Here is a 14,634-nt window from a genome sequence, read left to right as displayed (position 1 = left end):
TGTTACGATCTACAAAGCTAGAATTGTCGCAAAAGGTTTTCGACAAGTTCAAGGTGTTGACTACGATGAGATTTTCTCACTCGTATCTATGCTTAAGTCTGTCCGAATCATGTTAGCAATTGCTGCATTTTATGAAATCTGGCAAATGGATAAACAAAATTGCATTCCTTAATGGATTTACTAAAGAAGAGTTGTATACGATGCAACTAGAAGGTTTTTTCGATCCTAAAGGTGTTCACTAAATATGCAAGCTCCAGCGATCCATCTATGGACTGGTGCAAGAATCTCGGAGTTGGAATATACGCTTTGATAAGTTGATCAAAGCATATAGTTTTATACAGACTTGTGGGTGAAGCCTGTATTTACAAGAAAGTGAGTGGGAGCACTACAACATTTCTGATAAGTATATGTGAATGACATATAGTTGATCGGAAATAATGTAGAGTTATTCTGCAAAGCATAAAGGAGTGTTTGAAAGGAGTTTTTCAAATAAAGACCTCGGTGAAGCTGCTTACATATTGAGTATCAAGATCTATAGAGATAGATCAAGACACTTGATAAGTTTTTTCAATGAGTACATACCTTGACAAGATTTTGAAGTAGTTCAAAATGGAACAGTGAAAGAAAAGGTTTCTTGCCTGTGTTACAAGGTGTGAAATTGAGTAAGACTCAAAGCCCGACCACGGCAGAAGATAGAAATAGAATGAAAGTCATTCCCTATGCCTCAGCCATAGGTTCTATAAAGTATGCCATGCTGTGTACCAGATCTATTGTATACCCTACACTGTGTTAAGCAGGGGAGTACAATAGTGATCTAAGAGTAGATCACTGGACATCGGTCAAAATTATCCTCAGTGGAATAAGGAAATATTTCTCAATTATGGATGTGACAAAAAGGTTCGTCGTAAAAAGTTACGTCGATGCAAGTTTTGACACAGATCTGGATGACTCTAAGTCTCGATCTAGATACATATTGAAAGTGGGAGCAATAAGCTAGAGTAGCTCCGTGCAGAGCATTGTTGACATAGAAATTCACAAAATACTTACGGATCTGAATGTAGCAGACCCGTTGACTAAAATAATCTCACAAGCAAAACATGATCACACCTTAGTACTCTTTGGGTGTTAATCACATTGTTCTCGAACCCGTAGGGTCCGCACGCTTAAGGTTTCGATGACAGTTATATTATGAGTTTATGAGTTTTGATGTACCAAAGGAGTTCGGAGTCCCGGATGAGATCGGGGACATGACGAGGAGTCTCGAAATGGTCGAGACGTAAAGATTGATATATTGGACGACTATATTCGGACATCAGAAAGGTTCCGAGTGATTCGGGTATTTTTCGGAGTACCGGGTAGTTATGGGAGAAGCAATGGGCCTTGATGGGCGTTAGTGGGAAGAGGAAAAAATTCCAAGGGGCTGCTGCGCCCCCCCTCCCCTCTAGTCCGAATTGGACTAGGGAAAAGGGGGCCGGCCACCTCTCCTTCTCCTCCACTTCCTTCTCCCTTCCTCCCCTCTTGGTGGACTCCTACTAGGACTTGGAGTCCTAGTAGGACTCCACATCCTGGCCGCACCTAGCCTTGGCCGGCCTCCTCCTCCTCCATCCTTTATATACTGAGGCTAGGGGCACCCCATAGACACAAGTTGATCCACGTGATCTATTCCTTAGCCGTGTGCTGCACCCCCAGCCACCATAGTCCTCGATAATATTGTAGCGGAGTTTAGGCGAAGCCCTGCTACTGTAGTACATCAAGATCGTCACCACGCCGTCGTGCTGACGGAACTCTTCCCCGACACTTTGCTGGATCGGAGTCCGGGGATCGTCATCGAGCTGAACGTGTGCTCGAACTCGGAGGTGCTGTAGTTTCGGTGCTTGATCGGTCGGATCGTGAAGACGTACGACTACATCAACCAAACGCTTCCGTTGTCGATCTACTAGGTATGTAGATCACACTCCCCCCCTCATTGCTATGCATCACATGATCTTGCGTGTGCGTAGGAAATTTTTTGAAATTACTACGTTCCCCAACACTATAAAGGTACACTACAGGTATCTCCGAAAGTGTCTTTTGGGTTGGCACGAATCGAGGCTGGGATTTGTCACTTCGTGTAAACGGAGAGGCATCTCTGGGCCCACTCGGTAGGACATCATCATAATGTGCACAATGTGATCAAGGAGTTGATCACGGGATGATGTGTTACGAAACAAGTAAAGGGACTTGCCGGTAACGAGATTGAACAAGGTATCGGGATACCGACGATCGAATCTCGGGCAAGTATCGTACCGCTAGACAAAGGGAATTGTATACGGGATTGATTAAGTCCTTGACATCGTGGTTCATCCGATGAGATCATCGTGGAACATGTGGGAGCCAACATGGGTATCCAGATCCCGTTGATGGTTATTGACCGGAGAGTCATCTCGGTCATGTCTGCATGTCTCCCGAACCCGTAGGGTCTACACACTTAAGGTTCGATGACGCTAGGGTTATAGAGATATTAGTATGCGGTAACCCGAAAGTTGTTCGGAGTCCCGGATGAGATCCCGGACGTCACGAGGAGTTCCGGAATGGTCCGGAGGTAAAGATTTATATATGGGAACTCTTGTTTTGGTCGCCGGAAAAGTTTCGTGCATTATCGGTATTGTACCGGGAGTGCCGAAAGGGGTCCGGGGGTCCACCAAGGGGGTCAACCTGCCCCGGGGGCCACATGGGCTGTAGGGGTGTGCGCCTTGGCCTATATGGGCCAAGGACACCAGCCCCAAGAGGCCCATGCGCCAAGAGATAAGCGAAAGGAAGAGTCCTAAAGGGGGAAGGCACCTCCTAGGTGCCTTGGGGAGGATGGACTCCTCCCTGGCCACACCCTTCCTTGGAGGAAGGGCCAAGGCTGCGCCCCCCCCCCTCTCCCTTGGCCCTATATATAGTGGGGGAAGGGAGGGCAGCCACACCTAAGCCCTGGCGCCTCCCTCTCCCTCCCATGACACATCTCCCTCCTCCCGCAGCGCATGGCGAAGCCCTGTTGGAATCCCGCTACTTCCACCACCACGCCATCGTGCTGCTGGATCTCCATCAACCTCTCCTCCCCCCTTGTTGGATCAAGAAGGAGGAGACGTCGCTGCTCCGTACGTGTGTTGAACGCGGAGGTGCCGTCCGTTCGGCGCTAGGATCATCGGTGATTTGGATCACGACGAGTACGACTCCATCAACCCTGTTCTCTTGAACGCTTCCGCGCGTGATCTACAAGGGTATGTAGATCCACTCCTCCCTCATTGCTAGATGACTCCATAGATTGATCCTGGTGACACGTAGGAAAATTTTGAATTATTGCTACGTTACCCAACAGTGGCATCATGAGCTAGGTCTATGCATAGTTTCTATGCACGAGTAGAACACAAAGTAGTTGTGGGCGTTGATATTGTTCAATATGCTTACCATTACTAGTCCAATCTTGATTCGGTGGCATTGTGGGATGAAGCGGCCCGGACCGACCTTACACGTACTCTTACGTGAGACTGGTTCCACCGACTGACATGCACTGGTTGCATAAGGTGGCTAGCGGGTGTCTATCTCTCCCACTTTAGTCAGATCGGATTCGATGAAAAGGGTCCTTATGAAGGGTAAATAGCAATTGGCATATCACATTATGGTTTTTGCGTAGGTAAGAAACGTTCTTTCTAGAAACCCATAGCAGCCACGTAAAACATGCAAACAACAATTAGAGGATGTCTAACTTGTTTTTGCAGGGTATGCTATGTGATGTGATATGGCCAAGAAGAATGTGATGAATGATATGTGATGTATGAGATTGATCATGTTCTTGTAATAGGAATCACGACTTGCATGTCGATGAGTATGACAACCGGCAGGAGCCATAGGAGTTGTCTTTATTTATTTATGACCTGCGTGTCAACATAAACGTCATGTAATTACTTTACTTTATTGCTAACCGTTAGCTATAGTAGTAGAAGTAATAGTTGGCGAGACAACTTCATGAAGACACGATGATGGAGATCATGATGATGGAGATCATGGTGTCATGCCGGTGACGATAATGATCATGGAGCCCCGAAGATGGAGATCAAAAGGAGCAATATGATATTGGCCATATCATGTCACTATTTGATTGCATGTGATGTTTATCATGTTTTTTGCATCATGTTTACTTAGAACGACGGTAGTAAATAAGATGATCCCTCATAATAATTTCAAGAAAGTGTTCCCCCTAACTGTGCACCGTTGCGACAGTTCGTTGTTTCGAAGCACCACGTGATGATCGGGTGTTAGATTCTAACATTCACATACAACGGGTGTAAGACAGATTTACACACGAGAAACACTTAGGTTGACTTGACGAGCCTAGCATGTACAGACATGGCCTCGGAACACAAGAGACCGAAAGGTCGAACATGAGTCGTATAGAAGATACGATCAACATGAAGATGTTCACCGATGTTGACTAGTCCGTCTCACGTGATGATCGGACACGGCCTAGTTGACTCGGATCATGTAATCACTTAGATGACTAGAGGGATGTCTATCTGAGTGGGAGTTCATAAGATGAACTTATTTATCCTAAACATAGTCAAAAGGTCTTCGCAAATTATGTCGTAGCTCGCGCTTCAGTTCTACTGTTTAGATATGTTCCTAGAGAAAATTTAGTTGAAAGTTGATAGTAGCAATTATGCGGACTAGGTCCGTAGACTGAGGATTGTCCGCATTGCTTCATAGAAGGCTTATGTCCTTAATGCACCGCTCAGTGTGCTGAACCTCGAACGTCGTCTGTGGATGTTGCGAACATCTGACATACACATTTTGATAACTACGTGATAGTTCAGTTAAACGGTTTAGAGCTGAGGCACCGAAGACGTTTTAAAACGTCGCGAAACATATGAGATGTTTCGAGGGCTGAAATTGGGATTTCAGGCTCGTGCCCACGTCAAGAGGTATAAGACCTCCGACGATTTTCTTAGCCTGCAAACTAAGGGAAAAAAAGCTCAATTGTTGAGCTTGTGCTCAGATTGTCTGAGTACAACAATCATTTGAATCAAGTGGGAGTTGATCTTCCAAATGAGATAGTGATGTTTCTCCGAAGTCATTACCACCAAGCTGCTAGAGCTTCGTGATGAACTATAATGTATCGGGGACATATATGATGATCCTTGAGATATTCGCGATGTTTGACACCACAAAAGTAGAAATCAAGAAGGAGCATCAATTGTTGATGGTTTGTGAAACCACTAGTTTCAAGGAGGGCAAGGGCAAAAAGGGATGCTTCATGAAACGGCAAATCAGCTGCTGCTCTAGTGAAGAAACCCAAGGTTGAACCCAAACCCGAGACTAAGTGCTTCTGTAATAAGGGGAACAGCCACTGGAGCAGAATTACCCTATATACTTGGTAGATGAGAAGGCTGTCGATAGAAGTATATTGGATATACATTATGTTAATGTGTACTTTACTAGTACTCCTAGTAGCACCAGGGTATTAGATACCGGTTCGGTTGCTAAGTGTTAGTAACTCAAAATAAAAGTTACGGAATAAACGGAGACTAGCCAAAAGGTGAGATGACGATATGTGTTGGAAGTATTTCCATGGTTTATCAAATATCGTACGCTCCCTCTACCATCAAGATTGGTGTTTGCGTTGAGCATACACATGATTGGATTATGTCTATCGCAATACGGTTATTCATTTAAGGAGAGAGTAATGGTTACTGTGTTTATTTGAATAATACCTTCAATGGTCTTACACCTAAAATGAATGGTTTATTGAATCTCGATCGTAGTGATACACATGTTCATGCCAAAAGATAGTAATGATAGTACCACCTACTTGTGGCACTGCCACGTAAGTCATATCGGTATAAAACGCATGAAGAAGCTCCATGTTGATGGATCTTTGGGCTCACTCGTTTTGAAAAGTTTGAGGCATGCGAACCATGTCTGTTGGTGTATATGCATGAAGAAACTCCATGCAAATGGACCGTTTGGGCTCACTTGATTTTGAATCACTTGAGACATGCAAATCATACCACATGGGCAAGATGACTGAAAGCCTCGTTTTCAGTAAAATGGAACTAGAAAGCAACTTGTTGGAAGTAACACATTTTGATGTGTGCAGTCCAATGAGTGCTGAGGCATGTAGTGGATATCGTTATGTTCTTACTTCACAGATGATTTGAGTAGATGTTGAGTATATTTACTTGATGAATCACGAGTCTGAATTATTGAAAGGTTCAAGTAATTTCAGGGTGAAGTTGAAAGATCGTCGTGACAAGAGGACAAATTATCTATGATATGATCATAGAGATGAATATCTGAATTACGAGTTTGGCATAGAATTAAGACATTGTGGAAATTGTTTCACAACTAATACAGCCTGGAAGACCATAGTGTGATGGTGTGTCCGAACATCATAACTGCACCCTATTGGATATGATGCATACCATGATGTCTCTTATCGAATTACCACGATAGTTTATGGGTTAGGCATTAGAGACAACCACATTCACTTTAAATAGGGCACCACGTAATTCCGATGAGATGACACCGTATGAACTATGGTTTGGAGAAACCTAAGCTGTCATTTCTTAAAGGTTTGGGGCTGCGACGCTTATGTGAAAAAAGTTTTAGGCTGATAAGCTCGAACCCAATGCGGATAAATGCATCTTCATAGGACACCCAAAACAGTTGGGTATACCTCCTGTCTCAAAACCGAAAGCAATAAGGGATTGTTTCTAGAATCGGGTCCTTTCTCGAGGAAAAGTTTCTCTCGAAAGAATTGAGTGGGAGGATGGTGGAGACTTGATGAGGTTATTGAACCGTCTCTTCAACTAGTGTGTGGCAGGGCACAGGAAGTTGTTCCTGTGGCACCTACAACAATTGAAGTGGAAGCTTATGATAGTGATCATGAAACTTCAGATCAAGTCACTACCAAACCTCGTGGGATGACAAGGATGTGTACTACTTCAGAGTGGTACGTGATCCTGTCTTGGAAGTCATGTTGCTAGACAACAATGAACCTACGAGCCATGGAGAAGCGATGGTGGGCCTGGATTCCGATAAATGGCTCGAGGCCATAAAATCCGAGATAGGATCCATGTATGAAAACAAAGTGTAGACTTTGGAAGAACTACTTGATGGTCGTAAGGCTGTTAGGTACATATGGATTTTAAAAGGAAGACGGACAATAATGGTAAGTATCACCATTAAGAAAGCTCGACTTGTCGTTAAGATGTTTTCCGACAAGTTCAAGGAGTTGACTACGATGAGACTTTCTCACTCATAGCGATGCTAAGAGTCTGTTGGAATTATATTAGCAATTACTGCATTATTTATGAAATCTTGCAGATAGGATGTCAAAACATTGTTTCCTCGACGATTTTCTTGAGGAAAGGTTGTATGTGATACAACCGGAAGGTTTTGTCAATCCTGAAAGATGCTAATAAGTATGCAAACCTCCAGCAATCCTTCTAAGGACTGGAGTAAGCATCTCAGAGTTGGAATGTACGCTTTGATGAGATGATCAAAGATTTTGGGATACAAAGTTTATGAGAAACTTGTATTTCCAAAGAAGTGAGTGGGAGCACTATAGAATTTCTGACGAATATATGTTGTTGACATATTATGGATCAAAAATGATGTAGAATTTCTGGAAAGCATATAGGGTTATTTGGAAAGTGTTTTTCAATGGAAAGCCTGGATTAAGCTACTTGAACATTGAGCATCAAGATCTATAAGGATAGATCAAAACGCTTAATGGTACTTTCAAATGAGCACATACCTTGACATGATCTTGAAGGGGTTTAAGATGGATCAGTCAAAGAAGGAGTACTTGCCTGAGTTGTAAGGAATGAAGTTAAGACTTAAAGCTCGACCATGGCAGAAGAAAGAGAAAGGACGAATGTCGTCCCCTATGCTTTTGTCATAGGCTCTATACGGGATGCCATGCTGAGTACCGCACCTGATGTGTGCCTTGCCACATGTCTGGCAAGAGGGTACAAAGGTAATCTAGGAGTAGATCACCAGATAGCGGTCTAAATTATCCTTAGAGGAATAAGGATATGTTTCTCGGTTATGGAGGTGATAAAGAGTTCGACGTAAAGAGTTACGTCGATGCAAGCTTAACACCTATCCGGATAGCTCTGAGTAGAGATACCGGATACGTATAATGGAGCAACAATTTAGAATAGCTCCAAGTAGAACAGTTATTTGAAATGGCTCCAAATATAGCGTAGTAGCTGCATCTACAAGATGACATAGAGATTTGCGAAGTACATACGGATCTGAATGTTGTAGACCCGTTGACTAAAACCTCTCTCACAAGCAAAACATGATCAAACCCAGAACTCATTGAGTCTTAATCACATGATGATGTGAACTAGTTTAGTGACACTAGTAAACTCCTTGGATGTTGGTCACATGGCGATGTGACCTGTGAGTGTTAATCACATGACGATATGAACTAGATTATTGACTCTAGTGCAAGTGGGAGACTGTTGGAAATATGCCCTAGAGGCAATAATAAATTAGTTATTATTATATTTCCTTGTTCACGATAATCGTTTATTATCCATGCTAGAATTGTATTGATAGGAAACTCAGATACATGTGTGGATACATAGACAACACCATGTCCCTAGTAAGCCTCTAGTTGACTAGCTCGTTGATCAATAGATGGTTACGGTTTCCTGACCATGGACATTGGATGTCATTGATAACAGGATCACATCATTAGGAGAATGATGTGATGGACAAAGACCCAATCCTAAGCCTAGCACAAGATCATGTAGTTCGTATGCTAAAGCTTTTCTAATGTCAAGTATCATTTCCTTAGACCATGAGATTGTGCAACTCCTGGATACCGTAGGAGTGCTTTGGGTGTGCCAAACGTCACAATGTAACTGGGTGGCTATAAAGGTACACTACAGGTATCTCCGAAAGTGTCTGTTGGGTTGGCACGAATCGAGACTGGGATTTGTCACTCCATGTAAACGGAGAGGTATCTCTGGGCCCACTCGGTAGGACATCATCATAATGTGCACAATGTGATCAAGGAGTTGATCACGGGATGATGTGTTACGAAACGAGTAAAGAGACTTGCCGGTAACGAGATTGAACAAGGTATCGTGATACCGACGATCGAATCTCGGGCAAGTATCGTACCGCTAGACAAAGGGAATTGTATACGGGATTGATTAAGTCCTTGACATTGTGGTTCATCCGATGAGATCATCGTGGAACATGTGGGAGCCAACATGGGTATCCAGATCCCGCTGATGGTTATTGACCGGAGAGTCATCTCGGTCATGTCTGCATGTCTCCCGAACCCGTAGGGTCTACACACTTAAGGTTCGGTGACGCTAGGGTTATAGAGATATTAGTATGCAGTAACCCGAAAGTTGTTCGAAGTCCCGGATGAGATCCCGGACGTCACGAGGAGTTCCGTAATGGTCCGGAGGTAAAGATTTATATATGGGAAGTCTTGTTTTGGTCGCTAGAAAAGTTTCGCGCATTATCGGTATTGTACCGGGAGTGCCGAAAGGGGTCCGGGGGTCCACCAAGGGGGTCAACCTGCCCCGGGGGCCACATGGGCTGTAGGGGTGTGCGCCTTGGCCTATATGGGCCAAGGACACCAGCCCCAAGAGGCCCATGCGCCAAGAGATAAGGGAAAGGAAGAGTCCTAATGGGGGAAGGCACCTCCTAGGTGCCCTGGGGAGGATCGACTCCTCCCTGGCCGCACCCTTCCTTGGAGGAAGGGCCAAGGCTGCGCCCCCCCTCTCCCTTGGCCCTATATATAGTGGGGGAAGGGAGGGCAGCCACACCTAAGCCCTGGCGCCTCCCTCTCCCTCCCATGACACATCTCCCTCCTCCCGCAGCGCTTGGCGAAGCCCTGTTGGAATCCCGCTACTTCCACCACCACGTCGTCGTGCTGCTGGATCTCCATCAACCTCTCCTCCCCCCTTGCTGGATCAATAAGGAGGATACGTCGCTGCTTCGTACGTGTGTTGAACGTGGAGGTGCCGTCCGTTCGGCGCTTGGATCATCGGTGATTTGGATCACGACGAGTACGACTCCATCAACCCCGTTCTCTTGAACGCTTCCGCGCGCGATCTACAAGGGTATGCAGATCCACTCCTCCCTCGTTGCTAGATGACTCCATAGATTGATCCTGGTGACACGTAGGAAAATTTTGAATTATTTCTACGTTACCCAACAATATGTTCAAATTTTGCCAATGCAAAAAATCCGGGCACTTCTTCTGAAAAGTCTGGGTCAATAGGCCAGCTTCATAGTCAATTTGCTGACATTGGCTTCTTGCAGAAAAATATTATAAATAATAATCCATTTGACTCGGCTTCCAATGCTATAGCTTGACAAAAATATTGGTTTTGAAATACTCATATGATTTTCAGCTGGCTTGAAGATGTAGAGCTTGCCGAGTTATGACTGCCAAAATTGCCAGATTATAAATATTGATAGTACCGGGTCATAATTGTTGCTAACACCAAGCTTGAAAGTGTGCCTGCCTTATATGCATATCACCTGTAGCCTCCAAGTCTTAAGAAGGGAGCGTAGTAACAACTCAAGACTTGCTTCAATATAAATACTGTAACTTTGGAGAAATCTGGACTGTCCATGTAAGTCGCCAATCATAAATTGAACATTTTGAACTTCTCATGTGTAGCCTCCAAGTGTCGGGCCATTATGCAATAATGAGCAGGGACTTTATAGATATGATCATGTAGATCTTAGCAGCAATGTGTAGCCCCCAAGGGCCGGCTCAGTAAGATAATACTCCCTCCATTTCTTTATATTAGGTGTATTTGTTTTTTGATAAACGTTGATAATGTAAGGTGCATTTTTTCTAATTCGACATAATTCCTTTATTAGCCCTCCAGAAAAGGAAAGTATCTCTTTTCTAATTGTGTGTATCTCTTCTTGTAGCAAAAAAAAAGTATCTCTCTAGTGATTGCATGTATTTCTTACTTTTCTGGACTAATTGATTTACTTTCCACTAAACAACAAATTTACCATGGGTAATTTTGCACTACTTTGTCTATAATTGTGTGCCTTAGTCATCGTGTTAAAAATAATACAGGTTATATAAACGAACAGAGGGAGTACTAAGATGGGACTTTACATGTACTTCAAAAAATAACACCAAATGATGTAGCTCCCAAGTTTCGGGTTACCTTTGACAGGAGCAATTAGTAGCCCCCAAGGGCCGGCTCATCACTATGTGATGGGTTGGGTCTTCAATGAAGTGAGTTAAAATAACTTTGCATTAGCCCTCAAGTGCCATGATGCATGCTTGCAGTGAGATGAGACTTACATATTCGATGTAATCTTGATTTGAATAATGTAGCTCCCAAGTGTCATTCCTTTAATTCTCGATGAATCTGCTTAATTTGCGCTGGAGCCTTCCTAAATCCTATTTTAATAGAGTATGTGACAAAAGGAGAACCACGAGATATGTCGTTTTTTTATTTTCACTTGTATAGGGGCTGATTGGATTGTGTGGGCTGGGCTTTTTCACGCGACTGCTGGTCCGAGCTATTGATCCTACATAGAGATCGATCAATACGTGCGCAGGCGGTTGTTCATCACAGATCGTTCCTTTTTCTTAGATAGGAGAGATTTCAAATCTCAGCCATTGATTTTTATGATTAACATAAAATCAACGGATAGAAAAAGGCGACATACGGAGAACTATGAAAGCCCCCTCCTTTTAATATTACTAGCACATATGCCCGTGCGTTGCAACGGAAAAAAAATATTATGCATTTAAAGTTAGTATATGTGCAAGCAAAATTGAGTATGTACGTGAAAACGGAAAATCTAGCTTCTCGGTTTTGTCGGGTGTGAAGTAATCAATCCGTTACATTTCGATTCATTGATCGAGGGCATTTAAGAATTTTGTTATGTCATCGTACGCCAGAGAAGGCCCATGAATTATTCAATATACTTTTCCTTTCAATCGAGAGATTTTAATGTATGAAGTTTTTTAATATTGTAGGAAACATGAAACATTATTTAAATCCTTTTTTTTCAAAATTATGCACGCTTACAGAAAAACACGAACAAAATTAGAAACAGGATCATCTTTTAAAATTCACAAACATTTTTTGAAAACACCAACTTCTTTTATAAAAACATGAACATTATTGGAATTTGTGAACATTTTTTTAGAATGGGAACATGTGTTGAAAATTCATATTGTTTTTGAAAATGTGTATCTTTTAACATTATTTTGAATTGTGAAAAATTCACTAAAACAAGAGTGTTTTTCGAATTTTAGAAAATTCCATTTTCCTTGTAGAAATCTCGAACAATTTTGTAAAACAGTAAAAAGTTTTTGTAAAAATGTGAAACTTTTTCAAGTTCCGAATATTTTTTTAAAATAGCAAAAAAATTGGAATTCTGAACATTTTCTATAATTTGATTTTTTTCAGAAATACTGAACTTTTTTGAGAATTTTGAATTTATGAAATAAATTCTATAAGAAAAGTAAGCTTGGTAGGGAAAAAAAGATAGGGTAAGGAGAATAAAAATAGAAGTAAAACACATAAACAAAGAAAAATAAGCCAGCATATTATTGGTTGCCCTGTGCAAAGCTCCAACTATTTGTCGCTCTATGCGGAAAAGAGAATTTTTCCAGCTGCGTGTGCAGAGAAATAAGTCTGCTGGCGTTGCTGGGCCACAGCGCGCGGCCCATGTACGAAATTCTGGAAAAGCCTTTTTTTTAGCAGATGAACACATAAGAATTTAGTACCACCTCAGATAAAAAAAATCTTTTTCCACAGTGAACGGATGAAAAAAGAGAGAATTCCTTATTTAACACCATATCTAAATTTCATGCCCTGTTTGACATCGACAAATAGTTTTTTTCCTATCTAACAACGAGTCTAAATTTTATGCCTTTTATAAAATTTCTGTTTATTTTGAGCCTAAATAACACTTGAAATGACCCTTTTGCCCTCAAGTGGTATGTTTGCGCGTGCGTGTGTGCAACTGCTGAGCATGTGTGTGTGTGTGCGCGCATTGTTGCGTGCATGTGTGCTGTTGTGTGTGTTTGCTACTGGTTATGTACGTGCACGTGTGTGTGTGCACACGCGCGTGTTGTTGCGTGCATGTGTGCTGCGTGCGTCTGTGCTGCCGTGTGTGCTGCTGCTGCGTGTGAGTGCTGCTGCGTGCATGTGTGTGTGCTGCTGTGTGCGTATATGTGTGTTGTGTGTTGCCGTATATGTATGTGCTGCTATGTGTGTGCTACTGCGTTCGTATCGATGTTGCGTGTGTGCTACTGTCCTACACACATATCACATGAAGAGTAAAAGAATTTTTTCCGGTACTATTTAGGCTTAAAATGGATGAAAGTGTCATAAAAGGCATAAAATTTAGACTCGTTAGATAGGGAAAAAAAGTTTCTCAGTGTCAAATAAGGAACGGAATTTAAGATAATGTTAAATAAGGAATTGTTTCCTGAAAAAATTGGTGAAACACACCTTGTTTTATTATTAGGTAAAGATAAAGATTTTTTTGCGGAATTAGTAGGTATAGATTAGGTATAGGATAGGATACAGGAATAGGTATAAGATATAGATTTTTTGAGTGGTAGGTATAGGTATTAGGTATAGGATAGGATATAAGAATAGGTATAAGATATAGATTTTTTTGAGGGGTAGATATAGATTCTTTTTTGAGACAAGGGTAGATATAGATATAGATATAAGAAAGAAGTTCGTTTTTCACCCTCAAATGCGTCCTGAGGGACAAATACCTCCCTGAACTCGAATTTGGTACAATTTCCACCCCAAAATCTTCAAAACCAGATATATATAACCCCCTTCAGTGGTTTTACTGTCGACTTGTCAGATTTTAGGTGGTTTTGGAAGATGATTAGGTGTTTGACTCTTGACATGGCACTAGACCAGTTTTTCTTTGCATCAAACCAGTTCATCCTTGCTCCATTCTTTTTTCTTCATTCGCAATGGACATCGTTGTAGACCATGGCAACGAGGATGCTGCTGTAGAAGTTGTTGCCGTCCAAATCCTCAACCCACTTTTCTTCTTAGTCTACAGTTTGGCTTTTCGTCCAGATCCCCCGTAAGCGTTGGGCGCGCCGTGCTCCTCGTCCACGGCGAAGATCATGTCACCGTCGCCCTGGAACGCTGCGGCAGGGCCCTTCCACCTAGCGAGCATGTCCTCCCACCTGCAGGCCACGGGGTCGAACGCCACAGCCTCCTTGGCACCGCTGCCGCGTAGGTTGACCATACAGATCTCCCAGCCCAAGCAGGCGGCGTCTCCGGCGTGCCAGTTCATCGCCCAGTCCCGCAGCGGAGGGAGCGGCCCCCACAGCGCGGACGGCGTGTCGGGGTCCCATATCTTCCTGGAGCACGCGACAACTAGGTTTTAGCTGGCACCCGCGGTGAACAAGCACCCGCGCCCGCCGTCCACCACCTACGTAGAGCGAGCGAGAGTAGCGAGCCGGCCAGCCAGCATGGAACGAGCGTGGTGGCCAGGTCAAACATGAGCGGACGGTACAACACCTACTGGAGCGGCTGCATGCACTGCGCGACGAGGACGACCCACCCCGCCGCAGCTAAAAACTGGAGCGGCAGCCGGCGGGAGAGGAAC

The sequence above is a fragment of the Triticum dicoccoides genome, chromosome 5A (genome assembly GCF_002162155.2).
Source record: "Triticum dicoccoides isolate Atlit2015 ecotype Zavitan chromosome 5A, WEW_v2.0, whole genome shotgun sequence".
NCBI lineage: Eukaryota > Viridiplantae > Streptophyta > Magnoliopsida > Poales > Poaceae > Triticum > Triticum dicoccoides.
Note: the sequence above shows the minus strand (reverse complement) of the source record.